General features: G+C 40.0%; 1 long non-coding RNA gene across 1 annotated transcript; it reads right to left on the reverse strand.

Annotated features, from left to right (window-relative positions):
* Nucleotides 1–364: 364 nt before the first annotated feature.
* On the reverse strand, nt 365–4,741 carry LOC120759950 (uncharacterized). The gene is made up of 5 exons (XR_005703265.2): nt 4,627–4,741; nt 3,522–3,613; nt 1,874–1,949; nt 830–915; nt 365–519 (listed from the first exon to the last, which is right to left on the reverse strand). It is a non-coding gene; the product is annotated as an uncharacterized LOC120759950 (long non-coding RNA).
* Between the last annotated feature and the right edge of the window lie 9,228 nt (nt 4,742–13,969).

Raw genomic sequence — 13,969 nt, forward strand, 5'->3', positions numbered from 1 at the left:
GAAACAAGGGACTCTTCATTACTGGAACAAAACACTCATAGTTTCCAGAGTAAAGGTCCTAATTTTTCCATAGGGCAGACCATATTTAGGGGAAAATTGCAGGTTAGGAACTGAAATGGGCCATAAGTGAAAACAGAGTTAAGACATTAAACATATGCTAAGTACAGTAAACACATTCATAGTTCTTTTGCAGTAATAGAAATCAGTTACCAGGTAATGTTTTATACCTTAAATGCACAGCTGTATACATATTCTTTTAATTAATGTATTCTTTTTATTGATTCACTGAACTTTTCCAACCGTTGGATTTTTAGAATACTATGCTGCTTAGGTACATAAGTCAACAGAATATGAGGGACACAGTATAGATCACTTTCCTAACATCACGTGTTATAATTAGACTTGGTTGTAAAAACTGGCAAAGCTATGATAAACCCCTCCGACTCACAAATATTTCAGTCCGAGGAACAAGTGTTCATTTTTAAGATCTTCAGAGCAGCAGTTGCTCAACCATGGTGCCTAGGAAGGAGAATTCCCATATTTATTTTCTTCATAATATCCTCCACAGTCAACCTTCCCTATTCTCTGTGGCCACAGGAAAGAAACAAGGTCCAAGGCATTAATTTAACATGTAAACTTCTGAAGATTCCAGCTACCTGCAATTTTCAAGGTGTCATTAATCTTAAAGTATTTGCAGCAGACTCTGTAAGTAAAACCTGGATTTTCTGAAGGGATTTCTGGGGTACTGGTTCTGTTTTCCAAAAAAATCTGATAGTAGACAAAAATGTCCTTAGGGACAAAGCAGTCTTGTGTCCTAAGCTCATCTTACCTGATAGAGGTCCAAACCCACACAATTTACAACGTTTTTCTTTTCACAGTCCCTCCTTTGCAGTAAGATGTAGGTCTCAGACATCACTGCAGAAAAAGGTTAATTTGTAGTGAGAGGCAGCACACAGTGAGCCATCCGTATGGGAGGAAAAAAATCCATGCAAAATTCAATAGAAACTTATGCTTACTAGGACATCCCATTCTGCCTTTCTTCTGCCAAACAAAGCACCAGAAAGGAGAGGAATGTCTGCTCAGGAGCAAACAGAAAAAAGCTTAAAGCAGATTCACAGGCCTCCTTCAAAAATGCATGAGAATCCTTCCACTACTCTTGCTGTGGAGTTTTTTGCTGGAAAGAAGTCACACACAAGGCTTTCTTCACTGTAAGGTCTATTTGGATATAATTTGTATACTTGGCTTCTTTAAGATGCATGAATTTAATTAGAAGCACAAAAATAACAACTTCTAGCATCATGATGAAGAATGGAGGATGGATGTATGGTCAGATTACAGAACCTTCATGTTTGGTAGAAAGCATGGTAAAGCTCATGCCAGTTTCTCAAGTCTCCTTAGGCAAAGACACAGAAATCAGGTATGTTTTCAGTATTACTTATTGAAAGAGGAGCCAAAAATGTGTTTGGCTGCTAGTTAGCAGATAGGCAGGATGTACTGGAACTCCTCTCTGAGGTGAAGAGCACTGAGAAATGAAGTACTGAAAGCATTCCACTATGCCATACTAGCTACAATGTTAAGCGTAGTCTCTCAACCTTTTCCTGCCCAGCTTCATCTTACCAATTTGAAAGAAAAATATTACTCTGTCTAATCTGAAGAACAGTGGAGAAGTTGTGTTGTATCTCTGCGGAGCAAAGGGAACTCACCCTCAAGCATCTGCTCTGCTTGCTTTATTTTTTACTGATGAGGACCATACAGGGTGTCTGCAAGCGGTTTGTAGCTAAGGCAGTACAGCAAGACAATCTGTTTTCAGAAATATTTTCCATTTAGAAAAAGGATTTAAGAATAATACACAAAGTGTGAAATGCAAACTTACCCAGGGATCAGCAAAAGCAGAATCTGTTTGGGATTCCATAGTGGCTAATCAAAAGCTGGCATTGCCTGCAGGTGACCTATAGGCCAATTTAACACAGCTTAGAAGTATGCAAATCATTGAGTGATTATACACATTTTTTTTAGAAAGCTGAAAATAAGTTGGTTTAGGCATATAGTTAGAAATACTTTTGGAGCATAACAGAGGAATTTTAACAGCAATTAATTTCTGCAATAGACAAAATCACAAGGAAGAAGCAACAGGGAAAGGATGAATGGTGGTATCTTGTGTACGACAGTGAGCTACAGTGGTGGAAGAATCAGTCTTACAAGCTCTTGGTATACGTACAGATTGCAGCAATGTAGCAGTTGAAAAATCCATGCATCTGTGAGGAATATTACAGAGGCTCAAGTGCAGATTGAGCTTGTCAAATTAGTTAATTAAAAAAATTACGCAAATATTTGTGTTATTGTATGTGAAATGTATACCATATGAACTAATCCCTTTCTTCCCAACAGTATGCAAGGACATGGCCTTGATTTTGGCAGTGTGTAAAAGCAGCACAATTAAACAAGAGAAGGCAATATATATATATATGCATTTAAGAGGATTGTCATTTAGGAAGTACAGGGTCTAATACCAAGAATTTCTGCAGGATCTCCTTGAAAAGCCTGCAAGCGGCAGCCCCCTCTGATTGCCATCTTGAATGACTTTTTCCTTGGATCAGTGGCCATCCACAGAGCTTTTAAAACATCATTCACTGCTGTGGGAATCCTCAGATGGATATTGCAGGAACACAGGGATTTACATCTCATAGTTATCTTTCTCAGCTAAGACCTACAGTCACAACTAAAATGCAAATAATAAATATTAATAACTCTTCTGAAGAGTTAAAGTGATCATTTCAGACAGTTAAGTATTATTGAAGCAAGCCCCTGATGTGCTTGTTCCTGTCTCGTGTATTTTTCTGCTGCAGTATAAGCTCAGCAAAGAACAATTTAAGTGTATGCCACATATTTTCATTACATGTTCTTCCTTACACATGATCATAGCAGTGAGTTGGGGGACCAAGCTCCACTTTCAGTTATAGCAAGGTGACTCTGGAGTAAATCACTTGGATTCAGTTGAATTACACTGGTATATAACTGAAAGGAATTTCCTCTGATAGATATCATTTCCATGCATGATATACGTATGTTCCTCAACAGTAATTAAGACCAGATGTTGCTTCATATTTATGCTGTAAGTGCATGGCTATTGTTTTTCTCTGATACCTCAAAAGACAGTTTTCTGCCATTCCCATAAATGGCCTGTACTTTCCCACACTTTCTACAGCTTATAAGCTACAAAGCTTCCCCTGAACAAGTATCTAGTGCAATTTAAAACGGAAAAGCTTGGCAAGGAATTAGGCAACAGGTGCCTGGTATCCATCTATTGTGTATTTACAGCTGGAAGAATTACAAGCTGGGTCTTTCTAAAAAAGGTTTGGAACTCAGTGTCTCCAGAGGAATGTGTGGCGAGGGCCTCCTGACAAGGGAGCAGGGACACCACCCACCCTACAGGGACTGCAGCTGCAGAAGGAAGGGTGGCACAGGGGCTGGGGAAGGTGTCTGCACACAGGGGCACATGCAGGAAGATGAGGTTAACTTACATTTTTAGACTGGCAATCCTGGTACTTTCCACACATGTGCTGGTCTTGGGAAGACTCCAGAAAAGCCAGCCAAGATTGTCAATTTATTCAAGCTTTGAAAGAAAAACTTTGAAGATATATATACCCAATATATACTATACTTCAATATATTTTAACTATATATTTAATATATAGGTGCATAAACACAAATATGTGGGGTTTTATAGATGCATATTTTTAATGTTCAAACCCTTTTCTTGCTGCCTCTTACATGAAAAGAAAAGCATTGTACACTGACAGAAACATTAGAACCACTATAGGAGTTTAAAAGGATACTGGCTGATAATTGCAGTCACCATCTGTGATTCAATTGATTTCTCAGACATAAGCTCTGCATAAACACACACTGAAAGACTCTTTTCGTTGGGTGGAATATAACCCTAGAAAAATTTGTAGAGGCTACACTGAGGTTCTTGCAAATTTATTACCCTGTTTATTTTTTAAGACAAAAGCCTCTAATCGTGTCACTCATAAATAACAGCTGTAGTGCAGGCTATAGGATTTTATCAGTAATCATGTTTCTGTAAGTCTAGCCTTTGCTGAACTCTTTCCCTGAACATGAGTGAAAGCTTAGAACTAACCTTGCAAACAAATTTTTAAGAATTCAGGGCTGAGTGAAGATATTAGAGTAAGCCTAGATTTGAAAACAAGATCATTTTTTTTCCTTCTGATTTCTTCATACATAACAGCCAGCTGGAGGAGGTCATAGATTCATAATTGGATAACAAATTCTGTGATCTTCGTAAGAGTACAAAGGTTTCCAGAAGACTAAGAAATATCATGCTTTCTCTTTACTGGTTAACTATATTTTTTTCCCCCAGACACATACTCAGAGTGTGCACCTTGTTATACGCCTGCCCACTATTTAGCCCAAAGGCGGTTTGGACCTGTACTGTAGTTTGTAAGTACATCTGCAGTACAAAAATCAGAAAAGGTAACCACTGAAGAAAGATATGTATTCTTTTCTTTCTAAAACTTTCCAAGGTATCTACTCAATATGAATATTCTGTTTCAAGAAGATGAAAGTATGGATCAGCTATCAGAAAGTACCAGGATGAATACTCACAGAGCACAATTTCTTTTTTCTAAAACTTCTCAAAGCTCTCGTCCTCCTTTGCCCTTGCCCAGGCACAGGTATCCTATGTGCCTTTGGGGTTGTGTATGGTCAGAGAGAAGCAGAACAGCCCCTAACACAGAAACAATGCCACAGTCCAAATTTCAGCTGCCCCTCCCAGCTGCCTTGCTGTAACTTAAATGATCACCTAGGTGAAGAGTGGCTGCTTTTATCCAGTAAGTGAAAGGTTTTGCTAGCAGAGGCAAGAAGGCATTTTGAAGACTTTACCTACTCCAGGTACTCATAGCTGTAATAATTGTTTGTTTTGCTCTGAGCTTCAGGTTCTGGAGTTGTGAAAAATCTCAGCTTTCATTAAAAGAGAAAGTAGGTTTTGTGCCTGCAGAGACAAGTTTGAAAACATGAACTTAAGGCCTGAGGGATAAAAAATATAGATAGGAGAGAAAAAAAAAGTACTTAAAAAGGTATTACCTTAGGAAAAGTGAATTACATGAATTTTTAAGGCTTAACATATAATTTCTAAAGACAGAAGACTGGGTATGGTGCATCTTACAGCTAAAAAACTCCTTTCAAATGAAGATAATTTTACTTTTCTGAGCACATTTGGCTTCCACAGAGCTCAGCAGAAAAAAAAAAATGGAAAGGAAAAAGACCTTCACTCCTATGACAATCAAAACTAAACTACCATTCAGCTGCTCAGGCATGTTGCTGAATGAAGCATGTCAGGGTACCCTGTCACTGGAAATCATCTGAGAGACGGATGGGAAAGTACCAGACACATCCTCATGATGTAGGTGCTGTTACGGCAATATGAGCAGAGCAGGTTGTTGCACCCCATGTAACTTGTGACTGGGGCATGTGTCCCCACCTCCCTGCTTCACCCTGCCAGCCACCAGTGGTCCCTGGGCTGGACCTGGCTCTCCAGTGAGGGATAGGAGATCAGCTCCCCTCCACTTCTTTCCTATGCCATAGTGCATTGACTTTCCCAGCAATAGAACTGAAAGCCAAAATGAGACAAAGCTTTGGCAGAAGATGATTCTGCTTTTGTCTTCATAAGGTCAACAAGTATCCCTCCAAGCAAGTTTCTCCACCCTGTAATCCCTCCTTTTTCTCCAGATTTAATAGTCAAGACATTTTTTCCCCAATCTTCTTTTTCCTTTACAGCCAAGAAGATGTTTGTGTTGAGGCCTTCTTAGTGCATTCTCCATTCCCACTCCTGCCATGTAGATTTACATAAGATGCTGACACCCTTGCAGGCTCCAAATCCATCTTGCTGTAGGTGAAAGCCTTTGCATGCACCAGTATGGGATACAGTGGTTCACACACCACTAAATGAAACTACAATATGGGGTTTTTTTCCACCCAGAAACCAGCTTGTTTCACAAATTTTTGTACCTTCATTTTCATTCTGGTCCTGGAAATCCTCAGAGGAGGTCTACACACATACACTACCAGAAGGGTTGAGAACACAGTGCAAGCACAAGGAAAGGAGAACTGGGGGTTGCGAGGTTCATCTATCTGTGACAACTTGGTAGACATCAGCAGGAAACAGGTGTTTGTCAGGGCAGCAGGCAGTGCACAGAAAACAAAATCCCTAAAATAGGATGGATCAGGAAAATCACAGTGCGATCAGTTGTGGTCAGACCAAGGTGCTCTGTAATCTGTAAGCGGGTTCCCAGGAATTGTCCATCTGTGCAATTATGTGTCTGGAGAATACAGATATAACCTCCAGTTTGCTGGGAATGATCTGAGAGCTTCTGGAATTTTGGCAAGAGTCTAGAGTATAAAGGTAACAGAAAATTGTGTAGCACTTGTTTCAAGTAGAGTAAGTATAAGGAGAGAGAAGGTTCCTCTTATTCAATAGCCTCCTTATTTAATCATTAAAATAGTAACATAAAATAACTAGTTTTTAAGACTCAGACTGAGAGTTTGTGTATATAACTAACTTTTTCAAGCTCTAGAATTGCAACAACCACTTTATAAGGGGAATGAAACATGTATTTCTTATTGTGTACATTGCCCCCCTAACTTCCAGCTTGTTCCATTTTATTTACATTTCCAATCAGTGAACTTAATTTTAGCATTTCCCAACTGCTGAATTTTGATTTTAGCTCTTTGACATTCTTTTAGCTTCTTTGTACCTTGTAGCCACAAAATAAGTAACTGATGACTAATGCAAATCACTCACTGGGAATACTGGCCTCTCCTCACTAAACCAGTATCAATAAATAAGTATGGTCATTAATTCACCAGTTTTCATAAAAGCAACTTAAAAGGCCCAGTGCAATCTTCCTCTACTTACATTGGTCTCTGTAAGCACTTGAAGCTTTACTTATTAGCTGTGAATCTCTGCTGCCTGTGCCTAATTTCTTTTATCTGTTCAAATGTTCTCTTCTCTGAGTTGCTGTGTAAAAGGCTTGCACAAACAACAGGGGAACCACTGGCAATGGTGCATTAACTATATGTAAATGCTCTTGATGCACAGTGTCAATTAACTGCAATAAACAAGAAACTTCCTGTCCCTCATCACTTTCCATTACATTTACCTTATCTATTATTTGTTATCCCAGATGGTAAAAAAATTTAAATGGAAATTTGTTTTTATGCTGCCAGTGCTCCTACAAGTGAAAGAAAAGAGATGCATTAGGATAGATCAGCCAAGTGAGTCTGGCAGCGGCAACACTTAAAGCAGTAGAAATGCTTTGGGGTAACACACTACTGAGGCAAATGGAGAAAGTCTGCACCTTTCTACACCCAAGCTCTGTTTACCTTTGTAAAATAAATGGATAGCTTTTCATCATAGTCAAAAGCAACCAACACTTAGGACTACTTTCCATGCAAGTTGTAGCTGGATATCCTTAAACTGGCTTAGCAACCAAATCAATTAAATCAACATTTCCCCTCAGCATGGATTCTTTTATGCCCCGCAGCAAAATAAATTTATGAATCTTCTTATCTAGAATAATTCAATCATCCCCAATTTTGGATGCTTGAGAAAAGTGGGCAGGTGGAAAGTTGTGGAGACAAATTCATTGTCATCCCTAAATGCAAAAAGCATAACCAATGCTGGTATTAATTTCTTAGTATCCCACAATCAAGTCAAACCATTTCCATGTCTATTCTAGATCCTTGCTTCTGTGAATGCCATCATTCCACAAGGAAGCTTTTGGATATATCCAAGACCCTTTCCCTGTCTCTGAGTCCAGCTGGCATGTTTGGCCATATTTATAATATCAGTCTCTCTCATCCTCTAAATCACAGTAAAAGGAACTAACAGCATCTGATTTACAGCCAGACTGCTTTGGGAACCATCCCTGGTCCATGCAAATTTTTGCAGCATGCTTGGAAGTTGTTTGGAAGAGGGCAGGTTGGTGCAGGACAAAACCGCAGCCAGGAGCACACTAACAAAGGTGCCAATGACTGAGCTTCGAGGCTCAAACCTTGGCACTGCTTAATTTACAGCTTTACCTGAGCTAAGAAATCCAGGAACTGCCCTGAATTGTGTTAGTAATCTTTCATCTTAGATCTGATCTATTGCTAAGAAACTTAATTCTAGCAGTGACCAGACACTAAAGCCTTTTTTCTTCAGCAACACAGGCTGTTGCATGTTATCAACGTGCAGAGACTTTTGACTCAATCCAAAGGCAACTCAAGTCAGTGAGAAGCTGGAAAATTAACAAAAAGAAAAACATGAAGATTTACTGTGCCACTGTACTATTCCCCGATTCCCTCCCTTCAGTATTGTATCCAACTTGACAGACCTGGAAGAGGGACTCAAAGAAAGGAGACAGGAATGATCAAAGGTATGAAATGGCTTTCGTGTGAGGAATCCCTGAGTAGTCTTAGACTCTTCTGCCTGGACTTGGTGGGGACACAATAAGGATTAACAAAATCCAGAGTAGTGAGGAGTGGCTGGATTGTGAATGAATGCTCATTCCCTTTTCCAATAAAAGAATCAGGGCCACTCGATGAAGTTAAATGCCACATGGAGAAGTGTTTTCTTTAGTCAGCAATTAGAGAGCCTGTAGAGCTTTTACCAAAGAACTACATGAATGTAAAAAGCTTACATGGGCTTGAAGAGAGACTGGACAAGTGCTTGAAATAGAAATCTTCTGGGTGACAAAACAGAGAAGCTTAACCAGGGCCAGGAAATCCCCTAAGCTGAAAATATTTGTAGGCTGAAAGAAGAAATTATCACATATTCTTGCCCTGTTCTCATCCTTGCCTTCCTAGAGGCACTACTGGAAACAGAGCCCTGGACCAGGAGGTCCAGGGTCTGAACCACCTAAGCCAGTTTTACATCCTTGCTGGTGACACAGAAGAACTCTGGATGAAATAGTACGTCTTCATCATCCTCAGGGCTGAAGTCACACTGACAATGTTCCTATGGGAATTGCTTTGTTTTCTGAAGGGTCTTGGCCTTGCACAACACCAGGAAGAGGTTGTCAAGCTGTCCCTCCTGAACAACCCCACATCATCTATATTTACCCTGCAGGGTGGCCAGGTGTCTACATCAACTCTACATCATCTAAACATCACGAAATTACAGCATCAACTTAGCCAAAACTTAAGAAATGGGGAAATAATCCTGATTGCTGCACACCAGATCGTGACCTTGGCTAACACAGCAAAAATAAACTCGGGGTTTTTTCCGGTCAGTTTTTCAATGTCTTTCAGAGGTAGCATGTGGATCCTCGCCAACCCTTAGCACTGCAACTTTGAATCCTCCCCAAAATCCTGCCAGACTGAATTTTCTCTTTAAAATTTTGCTTGTGATATTGCACAGGATTTGGGAGCAAGGGAATGGGGAAGGGTGAGTATCACTGCATCTGAGATTTGAAAGGCTGTTCCAATCAGTTTTGTCTTCTGCCACAGGAAACAGTGATTTATTGGTGAAATGCCTAATGCAGCTGGGAAGATCTGCAAAAGTCTTGAATTTGTGTGACTATTTCCCACATGAGAAAAGCCCAGATGGGAAATAGTCACACAATGGGAGGGCGAAACCTGGAAAGCAGTAATGTCAACAGAGATTTAATAGTAGTAGTATGCAGCAAATTGGACATGCAGTAAAGAGTAATACAGTAGCCAAACAGACCAAAGATGTTTTTTGGCTTGAGTCACTATGAGCTTCATTTCAAACACTGGAATGTAGCCTTAATTTCTGGGCATGCTGCTACCTGAAAGATAACTGGAATGAATTCTGAGAAGGGTGGGAAAACTAGTGTGGAAAGAGAGCCCAATTGCTAATAGCACATTCTGATTGAGCTCTGAGCATGAAGGCACGAGGGGAGGGAGCACAGCAGGATGAGAATGCCAAACCCAGAGGAGACAGCAGAGGGCATGGTGCCTTATCATGAAAGACAAGTGTTGCAAAAAACAACGAGATAGAAGTCACGGGGGAGTTTTCTAACACTGGGATGTACTAGGCTGTGGAAAGGCCACCAGAGCAAAGATGCTAGTTACTGAGATGGTTTAGGCTGTAGAAGGGAGGAAAAAGCACAGCTCAGTGGGAACATTCTGCATAAGTGGACATATGCAGGTGGGTTGGAAATACTACGGTTTCTCAGTGCTGATCTGCGTGGCTTGAGGATTCATGATCTTCTTAGTGAAGATGACACAAAACAGTCAAAGGCAGACTGTTACACATTTTCAGTCAATATTCAGAAATGGACCAGGCCTATTCAGATCAGCCCATCCCTCATGACCACATACACCACGAGAGGAACAATCCTCACTTTTAAAAATTTCAAAGGTTTAATAAACCTTAACAACATACAGCAAAGGACTGAATAAGGAAAAAGGACAGTGTCCTGAGAGTTTGCGACCAGCAACCGTAAGATCTTTAACAAAATTCCTGCTCTGCCTTTTATAGCCCTGGGGGTTGCATCAGGCAACCCTGGCCCCTCCCAAAGCCTGCCAGTCAAATCTTCTTTGCCATTTATTGGTGGAGGCTACTTGATTGGAGGTCAGGTGTTGTCATGCCACGCATCCTTAGCTACAAGATTTCCCCATTCCCAACTGCCCCAGGCAAGAGGTGCGGGTACTCGTCCTCACTCTGCATGTCCCAGACAACCCAGGCTGTCCTGTGGCAACAATACAGAGGGGGGGGAAAGGGGATTACAGGGAGAACAGAAGACATCTAAGCAACAAACCACAATAACAATAACTATACATCAATAAAGCTTCTCTAAACATACACACAATATTCATCCCCTAATTGAGAGAGCCAATCATCATACTAGCTATCTAGTACAAGCACAATTTGAACATCTACCCATGTCACGCTGGAGAGAAGGAGAGAGGGAAAATCTCACTTCCTTGTTTGAATACACAAAGCAGATGATACATGGCTTAAAGTAGTACAGCAACCTTGAATGTAAATTGTTTCTAAAGCCTTATATAAGAAATTATTGCATCATGCCTACACTGTTATTTCACTTAAACTGCTAAGATACAATCTTGGTACAAAAGAAATAAATATATTCAGTATTCTGATTAAATAGTTTTTCAATAGTAATTTTATTCTAGTATTTTTGACAAAAACCCCCACCCGAAATCCAGTCCTAAAATTAAATATTAGCAAGTACTAGAGAGCGAAATTAGTCATTCTACTTGATTGCTCTTCAAAGACAAGGAAATCAAAATTAATTAAAAAATCCCTGATGGATATAAGATTATTGTCCTGCATCTTTGCCTTTGTTTTTTTACAGTAGAGATCATCACATATGCTTCAGCAAGGATATGTAAAACCTCAGCCTGGATGAAAAGAGTTAACAAATAGCTCACACATTTTCAGGGATTCTCAAAATCACTACAGATGTCACCTACCAGAAGCAGAAATCATAGGGTCTGAAGGATAGGTTTAAAGACAAAGTTTGAGACTTAATACTGAATTTCTTGGATATTTTTGCCTTTTCAGACCACTAGAGTTATCTCAGCAGGCTGTGTATAAGTCTGATTCTCTGTTTTAAGCAGAGTTCACAAGGTAAATCTCAACAGTGTGGCTTTACAGTGATCCCCTTTGGAAGGCTGAATGTGAGTGAAGCTAGAAATTTAAGAAGTCTGGATCAACACAAGGCAATGGTGCACACTGTCAGCAACTCCTACTACTGTTCAAAGCTGGGATAAGGGTGTCTTGTTATCTCTGAGTTTATTATTCTGCAGATCCACAAACTATACTATGAAAACAGTTACACATAAAGCTTCAGGAGACAAGTTTCTAGGTTTACCAAACTTCAGAAGGCATGCGGGCAACTAGATCCTGGGCTAAATTCTGAAAATGTTTTCACCTGTCTTTCTTCTTTATTTAAGGGTGGGTACCTCCTTAGCTCTTTAGCAATTTCCAATGAAGTGGAAAAAAAAGGAGAAAAAAAAAGTAATGGTTTTGCACTGACATTTAAACAAAAATCTATCTCTTAAGTATTAAGCCATATTTCAGTTCCTTACTCCTCCAGTGGCATTCAGCTTCCATGTCATGAAGGTCAGCATTTATTTTCACACGTTGGAATAAGCTCCTAACAATTAGAAATAACTTTCTGATGGGTATGAGAGGCAGCGTGTTTATAGGCCTCCTGCAGAAATAGTGCAACCCCAAAAGTTTACCACTAAATGTTTCATGCTTTATTCACCTACTTCACCAATGCTTAGAGGGCTAGTGAAATGTAGCAAGTGTGGAGACTGTTGTTATCTTTTCTCACTGCCTCTACGGCCTCTGTACAGGTCTCCAGGGAGGACTGAAGCCTTACGATACAATCTCACAGATTATTTCTGCCGTGTATGTGACCCCAAACAGAGGTAAATGAAACATAGCCATTTTGAGGGCTATGAAGCTGGGGAAGAGCAGACCTGTGCCTCAGGCATGGCTGGGAGGCAGCGACCTGAGTTGGGTTCCAGATTTGAGAGATCAGATTTCATACCACGGTGTTGTGCGCTCACAAGTGAATTGCAGAATTACATCCCTTTCATTTTCCTACAGGTGAAACAAAGATGATATCAGCTGAGAGACCCTTGAGGTGAAAGAACCCCTAAGCCTAACAAATACTGTTGGCTGTAATTTTAACATTTCAGTCCACCTTCAAATGAGTGTTGTTTTTATAAGGGCAAAGCATTATTTTCCTCCACCCTCCTCTAGAGTAAACCAGGAATCCTGACAACAGCTTCATGGGTTAATGTGACAGCTACCCACATCCTCTGCACAAAGTCCAGGCATATCTTTGTTAAGCAACTAAGAAAGAATTTCTTTCAAGGCTGTGTGGCTTTTGAGCCTTGAAAAATCTTATTAGTCAGACAGGGAGAAAAAAGTATATATAAGCAACCTGTTGTAGGAATTTGATAGCTTGTGAATAAAAAATAATACAATTATGCTGGGCTGCACGGCCAAAAGTTTAACGCATCAGACCCCATATGCCCTAATGCCGTCTCACTCTGACTTGCTGAGCTGCTTTAAGCCCTCTGTCAAAACGGCATGAGCCTCAGCAATTCTCTTCACAAGACACCAGTGTAAGGTAAAGCTGATGCAAGCTGGGAGTAGCTGGATCAGTGAGATATGACTCTCATGTCTAAACAGGGCTTTGGGCAGAGCAGAGCTGGCTTAAAGTAGCTTTCTCATCACAAAACAGAATGGATAAACTAAGCAACTAACACACTTCCTCTGACCCCCTGATTCTTAGCTGCAAAGGGAACCAGTACACTCCACTGTCATCACTAGGCCCTTTTAATTTCAGCACGGTCATTTCTGAGAATTATTAGTGGTAAAATTCCTTAATAAACCAAGTTGCCTAAAAACTCTGGAGAACAGAGGCTTCCAAATCTTAAAATTTTATTAGAAAGCTATTTTCGCAAAGACTTCATTTTGAAAATTAACCCCAAGGCTTGGAATAACTCTAAAACCTCAGCGGCTCTTAAAAAAAACTAAGCAACCCTTCTCTTCCCATTTCTTATTCCTTAAATAAACTATTAAACAAAACAAAAAAAAAAAAAAAAAAAAAAAAAAAAAACCACAAACAAACAAACAAAACCCCACCAGTTTATATCTTAAGTACTTAAAATTTAAAATTTAAGTCTTTTGCTTCAGGAAGCAGTTACACAAATAGAAACATTTTGTAACACAGCAAGCCTGGGCCCAGTTTTGTTATGGTATAACACTGGGCTAATGCCCTTAATTCAGCCAAGTATGAAATATTTTTAACAGGGTTTCAGGACAGAAACCTGCCTACTCCTTCCCCAGTGAGAACTGCCATTGAAGAGCAGCTAGAAAGCTGCTTAAGAAACATGAGAGAAAGTCAGAGATCTGATTGAGGCTTCTTATACCTCTGAAGAAATCTGGTGACCATTCTTT

The sequence above is a fragment of the Hirundo rustica genome, chromosome 1 (assembly GCF_015227805.2).
Source record: "Hirundo rustica isolate bHirRus1 chromosome 1, bHirRus1.pri.v3, whole genome shotgun sequence".
Classification (NCBI taxonomy): domain Eukaryota; kingdom Metazoa; phylum Chordata; class Aves; order Passeriformes; family Hirundinidae; genus Hirundo; species Hirundo rustica.